Source organism: Entelurus aequoreus, linkage group LG10 (genome assembly GCF_033978785.1).
Source record: "Entelurus aequoreus isolate RoL-2023_Sb linkage group LG10, RoL_Eaeq_v1.1, whole genome shotgun sequence".
Classification (NCBI taxonomy): domain Eukaryota; kingdom Metazoa; phylum Chordata; class Actinopteri; order Syngnathiformes; family Syngnathidae; genus Entelurus; species Entelurus aequoreus.
The window spans coordinates 47,206,709-47,227,528 of NC_084740.1; the positions used below are offsets into that span (position 1 = coordinate 47,206,709).

Genomic DNA, 20,820 nt, shown 5'->3' on the forward strand with positions numbered 1-20,820 from the left:
TAAACAAATTGCAAAAGATTTACCAACACAGATGTCCAGAATACTGTGGAATTTTGCGATGAAAACAGAGCTTTTTGTATTGGATTCAATGGTGTCCGAATACTTCCATTTCAACCCTTGACGTCACGCGCAAACGTCATCATAAAGTTAGCGGGAAATTTAAAATGGCACTTTATAAGTAAACCCGGCCGTATTGGCATGCGTTGCAATGTTAAGATTTCATCATTGATATATAAACTATCAGACTGCGTGGTCGCTAATAGTGGCTTTCAGTAGGCCTTTAAACCAATATGGGTGGCACTGGGATCAGGTGGGTAAATGTCTTGCCCAAGGACACAACGGCAGTGACTAGGATGGCAGAAGCTGGGATCGAACCTGGAACCCTCAAGTTGCTGGCACGGCCACGCTATCAACCGAGCTATACCACCCCAAGTAACAAGAACATAATATATTATATCTCATGTGTGCTTTGAAATGGGGCCTTTGAGTAAAATCTTTACCGCAGATTGAACATGAAAAAGGTTTTTCTCCAGTGTGTATTCTTATGTGTACTTTTAAATCTTGATTTCTTACAAAACCTTTACCACATTCTGAGCAAGAAAAGGTTTTTCTCCAGTGTGTATTCTCATGTGTCTTTTGAAATTACAAGGGTATTTAAAAGTGTTGTCACTGATGACTCGGCCTTGCTGGTATCAGACAAGGACAAGTCACAGGTGGAGAAAATCCTCAGAGCTGAACTCTGTAGAACTTGCACCTGGCTCGCTGACAACAAGCTATCCATACACTTGGGTAAAACGGAATCCATCCTGTTTGGCTCCCACATCAACATTAAGAAAGTCAATTACTTCACCATAAAAGTGGGTGACATTGTTATCACCAGGAAAGATGAGGTCACCTACCTAGGTTCCATTCTAGAGGCTAATCTTTCCTGTGATAAAATGGCAACCAAGGTAATCAAAAAGGTCAACCAACGAACGAGATATCTCTATATAATCTCCTCTCTGGTCAACAAAAGCACCATCTAGCGGGAACTCTCGTCCAACCCTTTTTCGATTACGCATGCACCTCCTGGTACCCTAGCACCTCCAAAACCCTCAAATCTAAACTCCAAACATCTCTCTCTCTCTCTCTCTCTCTCTCTCTCTCTCTCTCTCTCTCTCTCTCTCTCTCTCTCTCTCTCTCTCTACATATCCTACCAAGTCAGACCTACACTGTTACAATTTCAATTTCTCTGTTCTCAATTGTTGATGACTGATGATAAAAACCAAACCTAATGTAAATAATTCAATGTATATACTCTGATGATTAACTTGTGGGATGACTGTATTATGATGATAGTATATATCTGATAGTATATATCTATATCATGAATCAATTTAAGTGAACCCCGACTTAAACAAGTTGAAAAACGTATTGGGGTGTTACCATTTAGTGGTCAATTGTACGGAATATGTACTTCACTGTGCAACCTACTAATAAAAGTCTCAATCAAAAAAAAAATCAAAGAACATGTGAAGTGAGTGTTGTCAGTGTGACATGTCTTATCATGTTTAGAGTGTTCATCATCAGTGTCAGGAGAGTGTGACGTTGTGTCCTCACTATCTGATAGTGGAGCTAAGATCTTGTCTGCTTGTGATCCTCCACAGTGGTCTCCATCAGCTTCTGTTGTCATGTGTTGTGTTGAGCTGCTGCTTCTCTTCTCCTCACTCTCACCTTTGACCTCATCATCTTCACTCTTCACACTGATGAGGTGTCTCTTGTCTTCCTCTATGAAGTGGGGGGACTGTGGCTCCTCTTCTTTCACGTGGAGGTGCTGTGAGCTCTTCTGCTCCATACTGGAGGACCCCTCCTGCTGCTCAGGTGGACCATATTTTTCACAGACGTCTGCAGGACACAAGAAGACAAACACATGCTGGGATGGAAATAGATAAGATTTTACCAATTCAGATTTCATTTTCGATTCTGCTTTCACGATTTGGTTATTTGTGGACTCACTTTTGCTTTCACATTCTGTAAAAAGGAGAAGAAACAGGTCGATTAGCATCAACTTTGACTAGTTGAGAAGTAACATGAGCGTACAAAGCCAACAGTGAGGTCTTAAGAGGCACAGATTTTACGGGTCCCCTATGAGGTGCCAGAGGGCCCTAAGGACAATACTCTGCTTTAAAATTATCTATAAAATACAAATATTTTTTGGCAAGAAATGAACAAAATACTAAACGTTATTTTGTGGCAATTACAAAATAATGTCCAGTATAATTCTCAGGGCATTCAATCAATCACAACTGGACTGTTAAAGTGAACATAGATACATAAATATACAGTATATATATATATATATATATATATATATATATATATATATATATATATATATATATATATATATATATATATATATATATATATATATATATATATATATATATATATATATATATATATATATATATATACACATACCCCGCCTTCCACCCCATTGTAGCTGAGATAGGCTCCAGCACCCCCCGCCACTCCGAAAGGGATAAGCGTTTTTTTTTTTGTGCAAATAATCATTAACTTTAGAATTTGATGCCAGCAACACGTGACAAAGAAGTTGGGAAAGGTGGCAATAAATACTGATAAAGTTGAGGAATGCTCATCAAACACTTATTTGGAACATCCCACAGGTGAATAGGCTAATTGGGAACAGGTGGGTGCCATGATTGGGTATAAAAACAGCTTCCCAAAAAATGCTCAGTCTTTCACAAGAAAGGATGGGGCGAGGTACACCCCTTTGTCCACAACTGCATGAGCAAATAGTCAAACAGTTTAAGAACAACGTTTCTCAAAGTGCAATTGCAAGAAATTTAGAGATTTCAACATCTACGGTCAATAATATCATCAAAAGGTTCAGAGAATCTGGAGAAATCACTGCACGTAAGCGGCATGGCCGGAAACCAACATTGAATGACCGTGACCTTCCATCCCTCAGACGGTACTGGATCAAAAATCAATCAATCAATCAATCAATGTTTATTTATATAGCCCTAAATCACAAGTGTCTCAAAGGGCTGCACAAGCCACAACAACATCCTCGGTACAGAGCCCACATACGGGCAAGGAAAAACTCACCCCACTGGGACGTCAATGTGAATGACTATGAGAAACCTTGGAGAGGACCGCATATGTGGGTAACCCCCCCACCCCCTCTAGGGGTGACCGAAAGCAATGGATGTCGAGTGGGTCTGACATAATATTGTGAAAGTCCAGTCCACAGTGGATCCAACACATCAGCGAGAGTCCAGTCCATAGTGGGGCCAGCAGGAAACCGTCCCGAGCGGAGACGGGTCAGTAGCGCAGAGATGTCCCCAACCGATGCACAAGCTAGCGGTCCACCCGGGGACCCGACTCTGGACAGCCAGCACTTCATCCATGGTCACCGGACCTGTGCAACTCCCCCTCCCCAGGGAGAGGGGAGCAGAGGAGAGAAGAAAAGAATCGGCAGATCAACTGGTCTAAAAAGGGGGTCTATTTAAAGGCCTACTGAAAGCCACTACTACCGACGACGCAGTCTGATAGTTTATATGTCAATGATGAAATCTTAACATTGCAACACATGCCAATACGGCCGGGTTAACTTATAAAGTGACATTTTAAAATTCCCGGGAAATATCCGGCTGAAACATCGCGGTATGATGACGTATGCGCGTGACGAAGTCCGAGTAACGGAAGTTATGGTACCCCGTAGAATCCTATACAAAAAGCTCTGTTTTCATTTCATAATTCCACAGTATTCTGGACATCTTTTGCAATTTTTTTAATGAACAATGAAGGCTGCAAAGAAGACAGTTGTAGGTGGGATCAGTGTATTAGCAGCGGACTACAGCAACACAACCAGGAGGACTTTGTTGGAGCGCTAGCCGCGCTAGCCGCGCTAGCCGCGCTAGCCGCGCTAGCCGCCGACTTCACCTTGACTTCTTACGTCTCCGGGCCGCCAAACGCATCGGGTGAGGTCCTTCGTCCTTCTGCCGATCGCTGGAACGCAGGTGAGCACGGGTGTTGATGAGCAAATGAGGGCTGGCTGGCGTAGGTGGAGAGCTAATGTTTTTAGCATAGCTCTGTGCAGTCTGGTTGCTAAGTTAGCTTCAATGGCGTCGTTAGCACAGCATTGTTAACCTTCGCCAGCCTGGAAAGCATTAACCGTGTATTTACATGTCCACGGTTTAATAGTATTGTTGATTTTCTATCTATACTTCCCGTCAGGGGTTTATTTCTTTTGTTTCTATATGCAGTTAAAGCAAGATGCTATCACGTTAGCTCATAGCTAAAGCATTTCGCTGATGTATTGTCGTGGAGATAAAAGGCACTGAATGTCCATTTTGCGTTCTCGACTCTCATTTTCAAGAGGATATAGTATCCGAGGTGGTTTAAAATACAAATCTGTGATCTACAATAGAAAAAGGAGAGTGTGGAATCCAATGAGCCAGCTTGTACCTAAGTTACGGTCAGAGCGAAAAAAGATACGTCCATCGCTACCTCTCAAGTCATTCACTGTAACGTTCCTCATCTACGAATCTTTCATCCTCGCTCAAATTAATGGGGTAATCATCACTTTCTCGGTCCGAATCTCTCTCGCTCCATTGTAAACAGCGGGGAATTGTGAGGAATCCTAGCTCCTGTGACGTCACGCTACTTCCGGTACAGGCAAGGCTTTTTTTTATCAGCGAGCAAAAGTTGCGAACTTTATCGTCGATTTTCTCTACTAAATCCTTTCAGCAAAAATATGGCAATATCGCGAAATGATCAAGTATGACACATAGAATGGATCTGCTATTCCCGTTTAAAAAAAAAAAATCATTTCAGTAGTCCTTTAAAGGCTAGAGTATACAAATGAGTTTTAAGATGGGACTTAAATGCTTCTACTGAGGTAGCATCTCTAACTGTTACCGGGAGGGCATTCCATAGTACTGGAGCCCGAATAGAAAACACTCTATAGCCCGCAGACTTTTTTTGGGCTCTGGGAATCACTAATAAGCCGGAGTTCTTTGAACGCAGATTTCTTGCCGGGACATATGGTACAATACAATCGGCAAGATAGGATGGAGCTAAACCGTGTAGTATTTTATACGTAAGTAGTAAAACCTTAAAGTCACATCTTAAGTGCACAGGAAGCCAGTGCAGGTGAGCCAGTATAGGTATTTATATATGTATATAGGTATATAAAGGTATATACAGTATAAGCGTAATATGATCAAACTTTCTTGTTCTTGTCAAAAGTCTAGCAGCCGCATTTTGTACCAAGTGTAATCTTTTAATGCTAGACATAGGGAGAGCCCAAAATAATATGTTACAGTAATCGAGACGAGACGTAACGAACGCATGAATAATGATCTCAGCGTCGCTTGTGGACAAAATGGAACGAATTTTAGCGATATTACGGAGATGAAAGAAGGCTGTTTTAGTAACACTCTTAATGTGTGACTCAAACGAGAGAGTTGTTTTAGTAACACTCTTAATGTGTGACTCAAACGAGAGAGTTGGGTCGAAGATAATACCCAGATTCTTTACCGAGTCGCCTTGTGTATTTGTTTAAATTGTTTAAAAGCGACATCAATCTCTAAAGGATATCACCACATGGGCTCAGGAACACTTCAGAAAACCACTGTCACTAAATACAGTTGGTCGCTACATCTGTAAGTGCAAGTTAAGGCTCTACTATGTAAAGCGAAAGCCATTTATCAACAACATCCAGAAACGCCGCCGGCTTCTCTGGGCCCGAGATCATCTAAGATGGACTGATACAAAGTGGAAAAGTGTTCTGTGGTCTGACGAGTCCACATTTCAAATTGTTTTTGGAAACTGTGGACGTCGTGTCCTCCGGACCAAAGGGAAAGCGAACCATCCAGACTGTTATCGACGCAAAGTGTAAAAGGCAGCATGTGTGATGGTATGGGGGTGCATTAGTGCCCAAGACATGGGTAACTTACACATCTGTGAAGGCACCATTAATGCTGAAAGGTACATACAGCTTTTGGAACAACATATGCTGCCATCTAAGCGCCGTCTTTATCATGGACGCCCCTGCTTATTTCAGCAAGACAATGCCAAGCCACATTCAGCACGTGTTACAACAGCGTGGCTTCGTAAAAAAAGAGTGCGGGTACTTTCCTGGCCCGCCTGCAGTCCAGACCTGTCTCCCATGGAAAATGTGTGGCGCATTATGAAGCGTAAAATACGACAGCGGAGACCCCGGACTGTTGAACGACTGAAGCTCTACATAAAACAAGAATGGGAAAGAATTCCACTTTCAAAGCTTCAACAATTCGTTTCCTCAGTTCCCAATCGTTTATTGAGTTTTGTTAAAAGAAAAGGTGATGTTACACAGTGGTGAACATGCCCTTTCCCAACTACTTTGGCACGTGTTGCAGCCATGAAATTCTAAGTTAATTATTATTTGAAAAAAAAAAATAAAGTTTAGGAGTTTGAACATGAAATATGTTGTCTGTGTAGAATATGGGTTGAAAAGGATTTGCAAATCATTGTATTCCGTTTATATTTACATCTAACACAATTTCCCAACTCATATGGAAACGGGGTTTGTATAGAGTTGCGATCAAAGGTGTACATACACTTGTAAAGAACATCATGTCATGGCTGTCTTGAGTTTTCAATCATTTCTACAACTCTTATTTTTTTTGTGATGTAGTGATTGGAGCACATACTTGTTGCTCACTAAAAACATTCATGAAGTTTGCTTCTTTTATGAATTTATTATGGGTCTACTGAAAATGTGCTGGGTCAAACGTATACATACATCAATGTTAATATTTGCTTACACGTCCCTTGGCAAGTTTACCTGCAATAAGGCACTTTTGGTAGCCATCCAAAAGCTTCTGCTTCAATTTTTGACCACTCCTCTTGACAAAATTGGTGCAGTTCAGCTAAATGTGTTGTCCCATTTAAAGCAGCAGTTCCATTGACAGCAAAAGAGGCAGAGAGCATAATACGACCACCACCATGCTTGATGGTAGGGATTGGTGTTCCTGGGATTAAAGGCCTCACCTTTTCTCCTCCAAACATATTGCTGTGTATTGAGGCCAAACAGCTCCATTTTTATTTTATTTGATCACAGAACTTTCCTCCAGAAGGTCTTATCTTTGTCCATGTGATGTCAGATGAAACAAAAATGGAGCTGTTTGGCCACAATACATTACATTATATACATTACACTCAATTAAAATCGGTACGATACCACCTTTGAAAAGTACCGCTTCTGCTCTTTCATCTGAGTGACTACAGGGTCGAGGCGCACACACAAAGTGCATACAAGCAATAACATCTTGAAGAGGAAGAAAGGCAGAAAACTACAATTCTACTGGTTAATAATGAGGGTGTGAAGTACAACATGGAGGTATTTGGGCTTCAAAACTAACAATAAATGTGACGCTTTAAACAGGGAGGCACCGCGTTGCAAGTACTGTTTTACACCTTTCCTGCTTGTCGGCTCCCAGACCGTGGTCGAGGAGAGCAGGGGAGACCTTTCACTTTGGTCGGAATGACGAGGCCATCCATTAGTTACAACTTGGTCACTTTATTTATAATTTCCACAGGGCACAAGCAAACATCCACCATGCTATTGACACTCCTGCACATGCTAGCGCTACCTCTCCTAACTTGCCCACTCACTTACTCGTCACGCACCCCACATATTGCCATTCTTAAAGGAGCACACACACACATTTGCTACTCTCACAACAGCTGCTTTAAAACACGCCTCGCCAAATGTGGCGATTAGTATTAGCACCTTTGCTTCAAACTGAGGTCAACATTTAAATAATGAACATTCAGATCTGCACAAGGAGTTATAAAGAGTGACAGGTAATAATGTCATTGTTGCACCTGTCCTGCTGTTCGGTCCAGTGCAGACTGCTCTCACATGAAACTTATCTCAACTGCATTATGCCAGATATTTGAAGTAACACACCGATTAATAACATTTATTAAAAAGTAATTCCGCTAACAGGGCTCGAATTTAACCACGGCAACCGTGACAAAAGCCGCGACTGCCGTTGAGACTTGCCATAATGCCCTAGAAAATTGACCAACATCGACGACAAGAACATGCCGTGACCGCCCTTGACTTTCAAGTACAGGAGTTAATTGGGCTGTATTTCCAACTAGTACTTTCCCCCATGTCCCTTTAGGGGTGTTGTGGCAAAATGTGAATGCCTGCCAAAAATGTATTTCCTTCGCTGAACCTGCATTTTTGTCTTGGTGTGTCCACAGTGGATTACTAGGTGTGAGACAAACACTTTATCTTCATGGTTATTGTATCACTGAACCTACATTTTTGCCTTGGTGTGTCCACAGTGGATTACTAGGTGTGAGACAAACAATTTATCTTCCTGGTTATTGTATCGCTACGTGTTTGACATTATTTAAGACTTTATCATGCCCGGAAAAGGACAGTTTTCCTCTTCTGTGGTATTGATGAGATTTAAAGGAGTGTTGTTAGTCCCATGTTGATGTGATAAAATCTCTTTCTTGTTTGGAAGATACACACAATTGTAACTGTTATTTCTTCCTGCACATAATAAATATGTACAACGTGTTTGGATGTATTCATTTATGTAAAATTGTCATTAAAGGCCTACTGAAAGCCACTACTAGCAACCACGCAGTCTGATAGTTTATACATCAATGATGAAATCTTAACATTGCAACACATGCCAATACGGCCGGGTTAACTTATAAAGTGCAATTTTAAATTTCCCGCCACACTTCCAGTTGAAAAAGCCTTCGGAGGATGACGTATGCACGTGACGTAGCCCGGGGAACAGAGGTATGCCTTCCCTATTGAATACAATAAAAAAAGCTCTGTTTTCATTTCATAATTCCACAGTATTCTGGACATCTGTGTTGGTGACTCTTTTGCAATTTGTTTAATGAACAATGGAGGCTGCAAAGAAGAACGTTGTAGGTGGGATCGGTGTATTAGCGGCTGGCTGTAGCAACACAACAAGGACTACTCACTTGGATAGCAGACACGCTAGCCGATGCTAGCCGCCCACCGGCCACTGCACGGATGATCGGGTGAAGTCCTTCGTCGCGCCGTTGATCGCTGGAACGCAGGTGAGCACGGGTGTTGATGAGCAGAGCAGATGAGGGCTGGCTGGCGTAGGTGGAGCGCTAATGTTTTTATCATAGCTCTGTGAGGTCCGGTTGCTAAGTTGCTAAGTCAGCCTTAGCGTCGTTAGCAACAGCATTGTTAAGCTTTGCCAGGCTGAGATCTATTAACCGTGTAGTTACATGTACATGGTTTAATAGTATTGTTGATCTTCTGTCTATCCTTCCAGTCAGGGGTTTATGTATTTTGTTTCTATCTGCATTTGAGAACGATGCTATCACGTTAGCTCAGTAGCTAAGCGTGTCACCGATGTATTGTCGTGGGGATGAAAGTCACTCTGAATGTCCATTTCGCGTGCTCGACTCTCATTTCCAAGAGGATATAGTATCCGAGGTGGTTTAAAATACAAATCCGTGATCCACAATAGAAAAAGGAGAGAGTGTGGAATCCAATGAGCCAGCTTGTACCTAAGTTACGGTCAGAGCGAAAAAAAATATGTATTTCACTGCATTCTAGTCCGTCACTCTAACGTTCCTCGTCCACAAATCTTTCATCCTCGCTCAAATTAATGGGGTAATCGTCGCTTTCTCGGTCCGAATAGCTCTAGCTGCGTTGAAAACAATAGGAAAATATGAGGGAGTGAACAACTGACAACGTCACGCTACTTCCGGTAGGGGCAAGGTTTGTTTTATCAGAGACCAAAAGCTGCGAACTTTATCGACGTTGTTCTATACTAAATCCTCTCCGCAAAAATATGGCAATATCGCAAAATGATCAAGTATGACACATTGAATGGATCTGCTATCCCCATTTAAATAAAAAAAATTAATTTCAGTAGGCCTTTAAATGTAATATTGCCTGACAAAAAGTGATTCGACGTAATATTTTGATAGTTACACATCGCATATTTACACACGCGTATTTTACTAGAATACCCTTATGAGCATTACAGATATCAAAATATAGTACCTACTGTACTGTTTACTTGTTGAAATACCCTTTTTAGAACAAATATCTACCCAAATGGCCACTTTGTTGCTGCCAAAAATTGATTTCACGTAATATTTTGATATTGACACATCTTATCTCTGCATATTCTACTAGAATACCCTTATGAGCATTACATATATATAAATCAAGTACCTACTGTACTGTTTACTTGTTGAAATACCATTTTTAGAGCTAAAAACTACCCAAATAGCCACTTTGCTGCTGCCAAAAATGTCCATCCATCCATTTTCTACCGCTTATTCCCTTCGGGGTCGCGGGGGGCGCTGGAGCCTATCTCAGCTACAATCGGGCAGAAGGCGGGGTACACCCTGGACAAGTTGCCACCTCAAGTTGCCAAAAATGTATTCCAGATAATATTAATAATAATAACAAAATGTCAAAGCATTTCTCTAAAACACAATATTATACATTCTGAAAATATAAACGATAGCAAGAATATACCTACACATTTCAGAACATTTCACTAACAAACACTTTGTTTAAAAGTTTTTTACTGTACCAAAATTCTAAATAAGTAAAGAAAAATGACTGATAAACACTGGAAAACTGTCACTGAATGTCTTAGTGTGATGTCATTGTGTGACAGTTTCCACATGGTGAGGACATTGATGGTGTGACTCACCGTCTTACGGATTACCTCAACTTGTGCGTAGATGTGACCTGCCCTGCTAAGACTGTTGGGTGCTACCCTGATAACAAACCCTGGGTAACACAGGAGGTTGTCACCAAGAAGAAAGCTGCTTCAGGAGTGGAGGCAGGGAGGCAATGAGAGCAGCACAGCGGGAGGTGAGGAAGGCTAAGGACAGCTACATGCAGCAGAACAACATCAGGGAGGTCTGGGAAGGTGTGAAAACCATCACAGGCCACAAGACAAAGACCAGAGCAGTCGGGGGGACAATAGAGAGGGTGTAGTAGATTATCCAAAGCTTAAACAGGCAACAAAAGTAGTTTAGTACAACAAATTTATTTACCCATTATCAGAAGTGCAGGTTGAATTGAGTTGGCCGTGCAGACAGACCACGTGTCACTCCGGAGCCATTTGACCTAAATTTTTGGTTTCGTAGGCAGGACAGAGAGCAAAGGAACAATGTGGGTCATTAGTTGTCCATCTTATACCATTCTAATTGTTGTAAGGATAGTTCACATGAGCGGCCATACCTTGAGTCCAACCATATATAAGAGTCAAAAGGCTCCTATTATGAGTCGTCTAATTGGTGATCATACACTTTGGCGGTTTGGGTGGCAGGACACACGGACGCACCTCAGTCAGCCAGTGCTAGGACAGTTGGAGCAGTCCCCGTCTTCCACTCGTTCCTGGGAGGCGTCCCCAGTAGTTGTCAGCTGATGTCGTGCTGTCAGGCAACATCAGGAAGTTCCTTCTGTGCGGTATTGAATTGTCAGGGCACAGTTCGTAAGCAGGTCATTACAAGGTGTGTGCAGGTTGACCACAAAGGAATGCTTCAAAGATTGTGTTGAACATTGTCCGTTGACACTTATGTCCAGCAGGGGTCTGTTTGTATCCTGTTGTTCGTCCTGCTGTCACACCTGTATTTTTTGTGAGCATGTTCTGGCTACAACTTTGGAGCTTGTCTTGTTCAGAGTGGCAGTCCCCCGGCTGCACATCCTTTCCACCCTCGCTTGACCTAGCACAACCGTGGCTACCACCCAAGTCCGTCTGTATGGTTTTACATTTTGTTGAGGTTTTTTTTCCTCCAGAATTTGGAAATCAAAACATTTACACCCATCGTTTTCATATCCTCTCGGTTAGTTCAATTTTGCATATCACGTTTTAAAATTACAGTCTTAACTATCCCATTAATTGCTAATCAAAAACCTTAATTCAAAGATTATACGTACTACTTCATGTGTATTTAAGTACCCTTTTAATTCACTTAAAGATGATCTATAAGTTAATTTAAACTATAATTTGTCTATCAGTAGGCGCGAGCAAGCTGTCATGCTTGCACTCTGACCTCCCGCTGTACGTGATATTCTCCAAAACAAAAGAATGTTTTTATTCACGTTTCTCCTTATCTTTCAGCTAAATCTTTTAATCTTTTAAGTTTTAACGTCCGCACTGTGTTTATTTTTATTGTCTGCATTTTAATTTTGCTTTTATTTTCTTTCATTTCACTTTGTTGCATGAAAAACGCCACACAAACAAAGCTGCATATCCTTGCCTTGCCCGTCTCCGACTGGTTATCCAACCTAGTCACAACAAACACAAGGCCATGCTCTAAGCGCCAGCCCTAATCACACTTCTCCTCTTTTTAACACTTTACATATCGGCTCTTATTCTATTTATTAATGTAGGCTGTTATTTGTAATTATTATTCAACACTATTCACAGCAAACAGTTGTAAAGTTATAGTTATTCGCATTATACTCTCAAAATCTGTAGCTAACTGAAAGCTGTTGAGATTTGGTTTGCCTCCTTTATCTCAGTGGCCTAGTGGTTAGAGTGTCCGCCCTGAGATCGGCAGGTCGCAAGCTCAAAACCCCGGTCGAGTCATACCAAAGACCATAAAAAACTTGGGAGCCAAATCACCAAACATGATTCCCCCACCTCCCAGGGGCAATCACGGGGGATGGGCCAAATGCAGAGGACAAATTCCACCACACCCAGTGTGTGTGTGACAATCACTGGCACCCCAACTTTAATTCTAACTTTATTCTGTCATGCCATTATCCTCTTCTAGCTCAACATCCAGAAGTATGGTGTACTGCAATGTCTAAATAAAAATATAAATTACTCCAAACTAAAATGTCAGACTGCACTTTAAAGTTACTTTTATTAAATTAATTTCCAAACTAACCACCACCACAGCAGACATCTTCCTCAATCCTATCCCAATACTCCCATAAATTAGAAAGGTGTTTCACAACAGTGGTTAAGTAGTTATTTTAAGTAATAGATCTCAATATGTAGAAATTAATAAGACTAAATTTGCCCTAGTGTGTGAATGTTGTCTGTCTATCTATCTGTGTTGGCCCTGTGATGAGGTGGCGACCTGTCCAGGGTGCAAAGTCAAATTGTGAAACACAAATTAAAGTTGAATCAAGTGGAAATTGACAGAGTATATGAACTACATTCTTGAGAATAGTAATTGATCATTAATATGTTGGAAGCCGCATATTGAACATATTAAAGAAAAATATCCAAATCCATTGCTATTCGGTATAAAGTAAAACACATGATGAATAAGCAATGTCTTCACATGTTATATTATTCATTTATTTTTCCATATGTAATATTGTTTTGAAGTTTGGGGAAATGTTTATAGAAGAAATATAGACCCAATACTTAAATTAAAAGGCTCATTTCAATATTACACAAAGCATTATTGTTATGATCATACCAATCTATTTTTTATAAGTCATACTGTGTTAAATGTTCAGATAATTTAATTTTAAAACAATGGCAATTATGTTTCCAAGTAAAGAACAACAGCCTTCCAGTTTGTATTCTTAGCTTGTTTACATTATGAGGAGAAAACTATCATTTACGGGGGATATTGATTTTTGAAATAGGTCAAGTAAAATAAAATAAAAACACAAATGTATTTCAGTTTTAGGAGTTAAATAATGTACCATCCTCAGTGATGAGCTGAACACATGTAGTTTTTTGTTATGGTTTAAGAGACCCTTGAAAAGTAAAGTTTTTTTAACATTATAAAATATAGTAACAATTACTTTCATCTTTTAACGTTGATGTTCCAGGTAATTTAATGTTCAGTAATTGTATATCATAGGCCAATATAAGCTTTGGCTTCCGCCTATTCTTTTTTTTTTTCGGTCATTCTTTTTTTTTCTTTTCTTTTCTGTGTGTAAATGTGTATGATTGTTAATATGTCTAATTTACTGTTAAACTGCTCACACAAATTGGTTGATGGTTGATTATATGACCAAAATAAACTTATTTCATTTATTCATTCATTATCTATCGCACTCATAGTTTTATTCCATTCCTATTGATTTCTTCCCATTTCACTTAAACAACTAAACAAACAAACAAATAAACAAACTTGCAGCTAACCACTCTCACAATACAAACACAATAATCTAAAATAATCAGTCTTATAAAATAATTTTAGCTTTAGATATGATTTAGGGCAGTGGTTTTCAACCTTTTTTCCCAGTAAACTAAAGAAATAAAATACAGCATAATGTCATCATTTTCTGATTTATTAAATTGTATAACAGTGCACCATATTGCTCATTTGTTGTGGTTTTACTTGACTTATTTGGACAAAAAATATAAGAATAACTAAAACGTTTTAAAAATTAAACAAGTGATTAAATTATAGTAAAGATTTCTATACATATAATCAATCATCAACCTTCTTTGGATATTGTAATAAAGATCCATCTGGGCTCGTGAACTTAATTCTAAATATTTATTTTGTTGAAGAATTATTCTTCTATAATTATATTTATAAAGGATTTTGAATTGTCGCTATTTTAAAATATTTAAAATCTCAGGTACCCCTTGGCATACCTTCAAGTACCTCCCTTTTTTGTCCGGGCGGAAACACCATACCCTCCTTTGAGAACTACTGGTTTAGCCTATAAAAAATCCTTTGTCTCATACATCATTACACTGTACAACTCCTCTTTGGGGGGGGCGGGGGGGGGGGGGGGGGGCTAGGATGACAGGGAATGCAAAACAATAACAGTGCAATACTTTTTTATATCATGGTCGTTAATGCCTAGTTTCTCTTATTTTACTGTTCTATTTTTATTCTCCTTGTAATATTTTTCTATTCTGTTTCCATTTATACCCTTATTAGTTACTGTTTACTTTTTACTTCTTCTTCCTGAGGGAACTCTCCTGAAGGAATCAATAACGTTTTATCTGTCTATCTATCTATCTATTACTAACCCGAGCACAATTCATGACGTCATGCTCATCTTACAGACAGTTATTTCCATTTAGTTTTATTCTCTATTTGTAATTCTACATGCACCAATGTCACATAGAAATTTGCTTTCTTTGTTATTTATTTACATTATTATTTCTGGTTTACTTGCGGTCTGTTTACTTAAGTTCTCATATTTGGTCTGTCTTCCTTCTGATTAGAATTTGTTTAACGCTTCTCTACGTTTTGTTTTGACAATGGCGCTGAGTGGCTCTTATCTGTACTTCTTCAGACTCTATGTTTCACAGATGCCCTTAGATGTATTAGAATATACATTTAACTTTTATTTTATTGTGTGTTTATTCCTAAAAAAAATTAAAATGTCAATGTATGATCAATTTATCTTTATCAAATTTAAATTCAATATTATTAATTTATTTGTTGTATAACTATTAATTCAAAGTTACAATGTGTCCTAATCTATGATGTTCGTGCGTGTGTGTTTGTCTCAACTTCCACACAGAAACTGGATGGATCAGCAGAGCATCAAGGCTGTACCAAAAAAGTATACTAAACATATAAATGAATGATGAATTAAACAATGTTTCAATGTCCCACAATCCGTATTTATTTATTGATATTTAAACGTGTAATTTTCCATATATCTATTATTTTACTGGACTTAGCAAGCACCTACTACTAGCACACTCTCCAGACCGAGAATAACTGTTCAACCACACTTAGTAATGCCAAGCTAGATGCTATCTTAGCCTTACTATGCCTCAGTAAGCAAACTTTTGCTAACCTAGCCCAATGCTATGCTAACACAATGCTAACCCAGCTCAATGCTATGCTAACACAATGCTAACCCAGCTCAATGCTATGCTAACACAATGCCAACCTAGCTCAATGCTATGCTAACACAATGCTAACCTAGCTCAATGCTATGCTAACACAATGCTAACCTAGCTCAATGCTATGCTAATACAATGCTAACCTAGCTCAATGCTATCAGTGTCACTCCTCTTCGAACCAATGCCTCACGCAGCTGTCACTCACACAGCCTCGTCACACGCACACACTCTTATCTCAAAATGTCTCCCAGCTGAGACTCCTTTTTTTTTTTTCTTTATATGCGTCACACAGTCACTCACACAGAGAATTTACCAGCACAGTTAAAAGTAAATGCAATAGACAACTATTTTTCTCATCCAGAAGCACAGCTGTATCATATCAGAACCTTAATAATAAGAACAACATTTATCATTCACTCTTAGATGGACAAATAGTGAAGTTTAAGGAGGGTATTCTGGGCTTCCCTGCTTAGGCTGCTGCCCCCGCGATCCAACCTCCGAGAGCGGAATAAGATAATTAAATGGATAGATCATTCACTCATATGTTTTCTGTACATAAACTTTGTCTACTTTCTCACACGCACACACATTTTGGACAATTTCGCAACTTTTGCAGATCAGCGTGGGTGCGAAAAAAGCGTGAGGGGAGAGGTTGATTTTTTCAGAGGGGAATTTAAAACAGATAAGAAACCAGGTGCTACACAAATGTTATTACAATACGCAGATATATATATATATACATTTAAAAACACACATTTTTATCCCACAAACCACGCCCCCCCTGGTCCGGACCAATATAAACAACTAATGCACGCGTGCTTTTGTGGAATCGGCCGTCTCATATCACAAAAACCAGGTTCCATCATTGCTCATAAAACGGCGATTAACCCGTTTCATTGGAGCAGCACCTGCGTTATCAAACTGACCAACACGGATCACTGGCCTCTAAGGCGCCATAGGACCACCAGGAATCACCCAGCAACCTACAGACATCGTGTCTGGTCAGTCCCATACAGTTTCACCAAGTTTCACCAAAGCTCTACCATATGGAGCCCGAGACGCCACCTGTCTATTCTGCAGCCATTAAACAGATTCGTGACAACTTGGCTCAGTTGATCTCCTTTACCGGAGTCACTGAATGGTCACCTAATATGAGGCTTTTTTACACGCTGAGTCACAAGGACTAGGGACCGCTGCAGTTTCCACATAGACAGGTGTCTCGCACTTTCACAGACGTATCAATTTTATATGGGCCAAATGTTACACCAGTTAGCAACCCTTGCCTTAAATGTATCTTTGTCCAACTCTGGCTAATTCTGATGCACTTGCAGAAAGAAGCATCCTCTGCCAACAACGACAGAGGATGAAGAGGTTAAAAGAAATTTTTCGTCTCACATCGTCTGTGCTTCTACACTCCCAACCACCAAAATTCTAATAACAATCCCCTTATGTTAAAAACAAGAAATCACACGTTTTCAACAAACACACAGACAAATGATCACATATAAAACAACTCAATCCAACCATAATTTACCCCATTCCAGCTTGTTTTTGGAGAACCTGACTAAACCTATCTTTTATCAAAAATAGATTCAGCAATTAGTCTTATCGATCCGGCTCTCTCCAGGCAGAAAATGTTTGCACTTTAAGCAAAACGCTTACCTTGTTATGCGCGCGTGCAGCACACTGTCTGCCTGACTGAGAGAGCGGGAGCGGCTGTCGACCTGTAGCTTCTAAACCATCCTGTTCGTGACGCCAATTTGTGTAGTGGATTGTCCGAAGCTTAAACAGGCAACAAAAGTAGTTTAGTACAACAAATTTATTTACCCATTATCAGAAGTGCAGGTTGAATTTAGTTGGCCGTGCAGACAGACCACATGTCACTCCGGAGCCAACAAGACACACACAAGCCAAAATCACTCTCGAGTTCCGGTCTTCTGCCATTTTTTATATGTCTTTTGTGCGTCATTGTTTGTTATCTAAATGCGTCAATGTCTTGTTGTTTTTCCTATCTGTTCCTTGTGCGTCATTGTTTGTTATCTAAATGCGTCAATGTCTTGTTGTTTTTCCTATCTGTTCCATAACAACTCGAATCCTTTAGACAGTCAACACATTCTGTAGACAGGTTGGCACGACTTAATATTCACTTTTGTCCCACCACTGGTCCATTCAATGGCACAAAATACAAGAGAATTGAAAATGAGCGGACATTCTTAAAAGACAAGAAATATAGGTCAAAAGGTCAAAAATTCTACGACAAGGGCCAATGACTGGAATAACTTCTTCAACCAGCACGTGTCCTCCCCACCCCCCACTCCTCATCGCAGCCACCCCCTCTTCTTCTCCCCTCAACACGCCTCCCCCCAGCCATGGCTGCACCCTCCTCCTCCTCCTCCTCCACCACCTCTACGCAGACATTAGTCATCTCTGTGGACCAGGTCAGAGGTCAACTGAGGAAGCTGGATCCTAGAAACTAACTGGTGCACACCAGAATCTATCTGGTGCGCACGAGATGCATATCTAAAAAAATGTGTACCCATGTCCCTTGAGGGGCTCCGTAATTTTTAAATGATCAGCATGTCATCTTTTATATGACATTGTTATTCAAATAAAGATGACAAAAAAGAAAACTATGGTAGTGACATCATGCAGGAACATAACTGACATTACACAACTAAAAAGGAAGTGACGTTGTCTTTGCACACGCGTGCATTGATCACGTCTACCTGAACCGACCGTGCAGGGATTCTAAAACTGTGGTACGTGTACCACTAGTTGTACGCGGGCATCACCTAGTGGTACGCCAAATATTATTTCATTATTTAAGTACAGTGTTTTATTTTCCTACATGCAAACACAGTGTTACTGTTCAAACTGTGTGTAAAGGCCTACTGAAATGATTTTTTTTTATTTAAAAGGGGATAGCAGATCCATTCTATGTGTCATACTTGATCATTTCGCGATATTGCCATATTTTTGCTAAAAGGATTTAGTAGAGAACATCGACGATAAAGTTGCAACTTTTGGTCGCTGATAAAAAAAGCCTTACCTGTACCGGAAGTAGCGTGACGTCACAGGAGGAAGGACTTCTCACAATTCCCCATTGTTTACAATGGCGCTAGAGCGATTCGGACCGAGAAAGCGACGATTACCCCATTAATTTGAGCGAGGATGAAAGATTTGTGGATGAGGAACGTTAGAGTGAAGGACTAGAGTGCAGAGCAGGACATATCTTTTTTCCCTCTGACCGTAACTTAGGTACAAGCTGGCTCATTGGATTCCACACGTTCTCCTTTTTCTATTGTGGATCACCAATTTGTATTTTAAACCACCTCGGATACTATATCCTCTTGAAAATGAGAGTCGAGAACGCGAAATGGACATTCACAGTGACTTTTATCTCCACGACAATACATCGGTGAAGCACTTTAGCTACGGAGCTAACGTGATAGCATCGTGCTTAACTGCATATAGAAACAAAATAAATAAACCCATGACTGGAAGGATAGACAGAAAATCAACAATACTATTAAACCATGGACCTGTAACTACACGGTTAATAATTTCCAGCTTGGCGAAGCTTAACAATGCTGTTGCTAACGACGCCATTGAAGCTAACTTAGCAACCGGACCTCACAGAGCTATGCTAAAAACATTAGCTATCCACCTACACCAGCCAGCCCTCATCTGCTCATCAACACCCGTGCTCACCTGCGTTCCAGCGATCGACGGTGCGACGAAGGACTTCACCCGATCACAGATGCAGTCGGCGGCCCGAAGACGGAGGAAGTTAAGGTGAGTTCGGCGGCTAGCTCGTCTGCTATCCATCTCTGTCTTCCTGGTTGTGTTGCTGTAATTCGCCGCTAATACACCGATCCCACCTACAACTTTCTTCTTTGTAGTCTTCATTGTTAAACAAATTGCAAAAGATTCACCAACACAGATGTCCAGAATACTGTGGAATTTTGAGATGAAAACTGAGTTTTTTGTATTGGATTCAATGGTGTACCAATACTTCCGTTTCAACGATTGACGTCACGCTCAAACGTCATCATACATAGACGTTTTCAAGCGGAAGTTTAGCGGGAAATGTAAAATGTCACTTTATAAGTTAACCCGGCCGTATTGGCATGTGTTGCAATGTTAAGATTTCATCATTGATATATAAACTATCAGACTGCGTGGTCGCTAGTAGTGGCTTTCAGTAGGCCTAATGTTACAGTAACTAAAAATATTAAATATACTTGTTAAATAAAGTGTCTTCCTTGTTTTTAATGAATAATTAAGGTCTACTACGCTACTGTATTTTAATGATGTTCATCATGGTGGTACTTGGAAATTTTCTGAGGTGGTACTTGGTGAAAAAAGTTTGACAACTACTGACGTAGTGACATTGTAAACTACATTGGCAGACACCATTTTGTTATACCCAAAGAACGTCTGCTCATACATCGCGCTTCCAACGAGATCCCGTTTTTCCCCGAGTTATAAAGTTCCAGAACTGTTCACGTTATACCATCTCATCTCATTGTGGCTCATGTGAATGTTTGAAGTGGAACTAAATGTGATCGTGGATCATGAGATCGTCAGGCGCATCGGTGCGACGTCTTCAGTAATGCGGATGCTGTATCGATCCGTTGTGGTGAAGAAGGAGCTGAGCCGGAAGGCAAAGCTCTCAATTTACCGGTCGATCTACGTTCCCATCCTCACCTATGGTCATGAGCTTTGGGTTATGAACGAAAGGACAAGATCACGGGTACAAGCGGCCCAAATGAGTTTCCTCCGCCGGGTGGCGGGTCTCTCCCTTACAGATAGGGTGAGAAGCTCTGTCATCCGGGGGGAGTTCAAAGTAAAGCCGCTGCTCCTCCACATGGAGAGGAGCCAGATGAGGTGGTTCGGGCATCTGGTCAGCATGCTAAGCTAACTAGCATGCTAAGCTAACTAGCGCGCTAAAACAAGAAGCAAGCTAAGCGGGCCTAATAATGTC

General features: G+C 40.5%; 1 long non-coding RNA gene across 1 annotated transcript; it reads right to left on the reverse strand.

Annotated features, from left to right (window-relative positions):
- Nucleotides 1-10,899: 10,899 nt before the first annotated feature.
- Nucleotides 10,900-17,729, reverse strand: LOC133658721 (uncharacterized). Its single transcript, XR_009827517.1, has 4 exons — nucleotides 17,661-17,729; nucleotides 11,279-11,499; nucleotides 11,092-11,164; nucleotides 10,900-10,956 (listed from the first exon to the last, which is right to left on the reverse strand). It is a non-coding gene; the product is annotated as an uncharacterized LOC133658721 (long non-coding RNA).
- Between the last annotated feature and the right edge of the window lie 3,091 nt (nucleotides 17,730-20,820).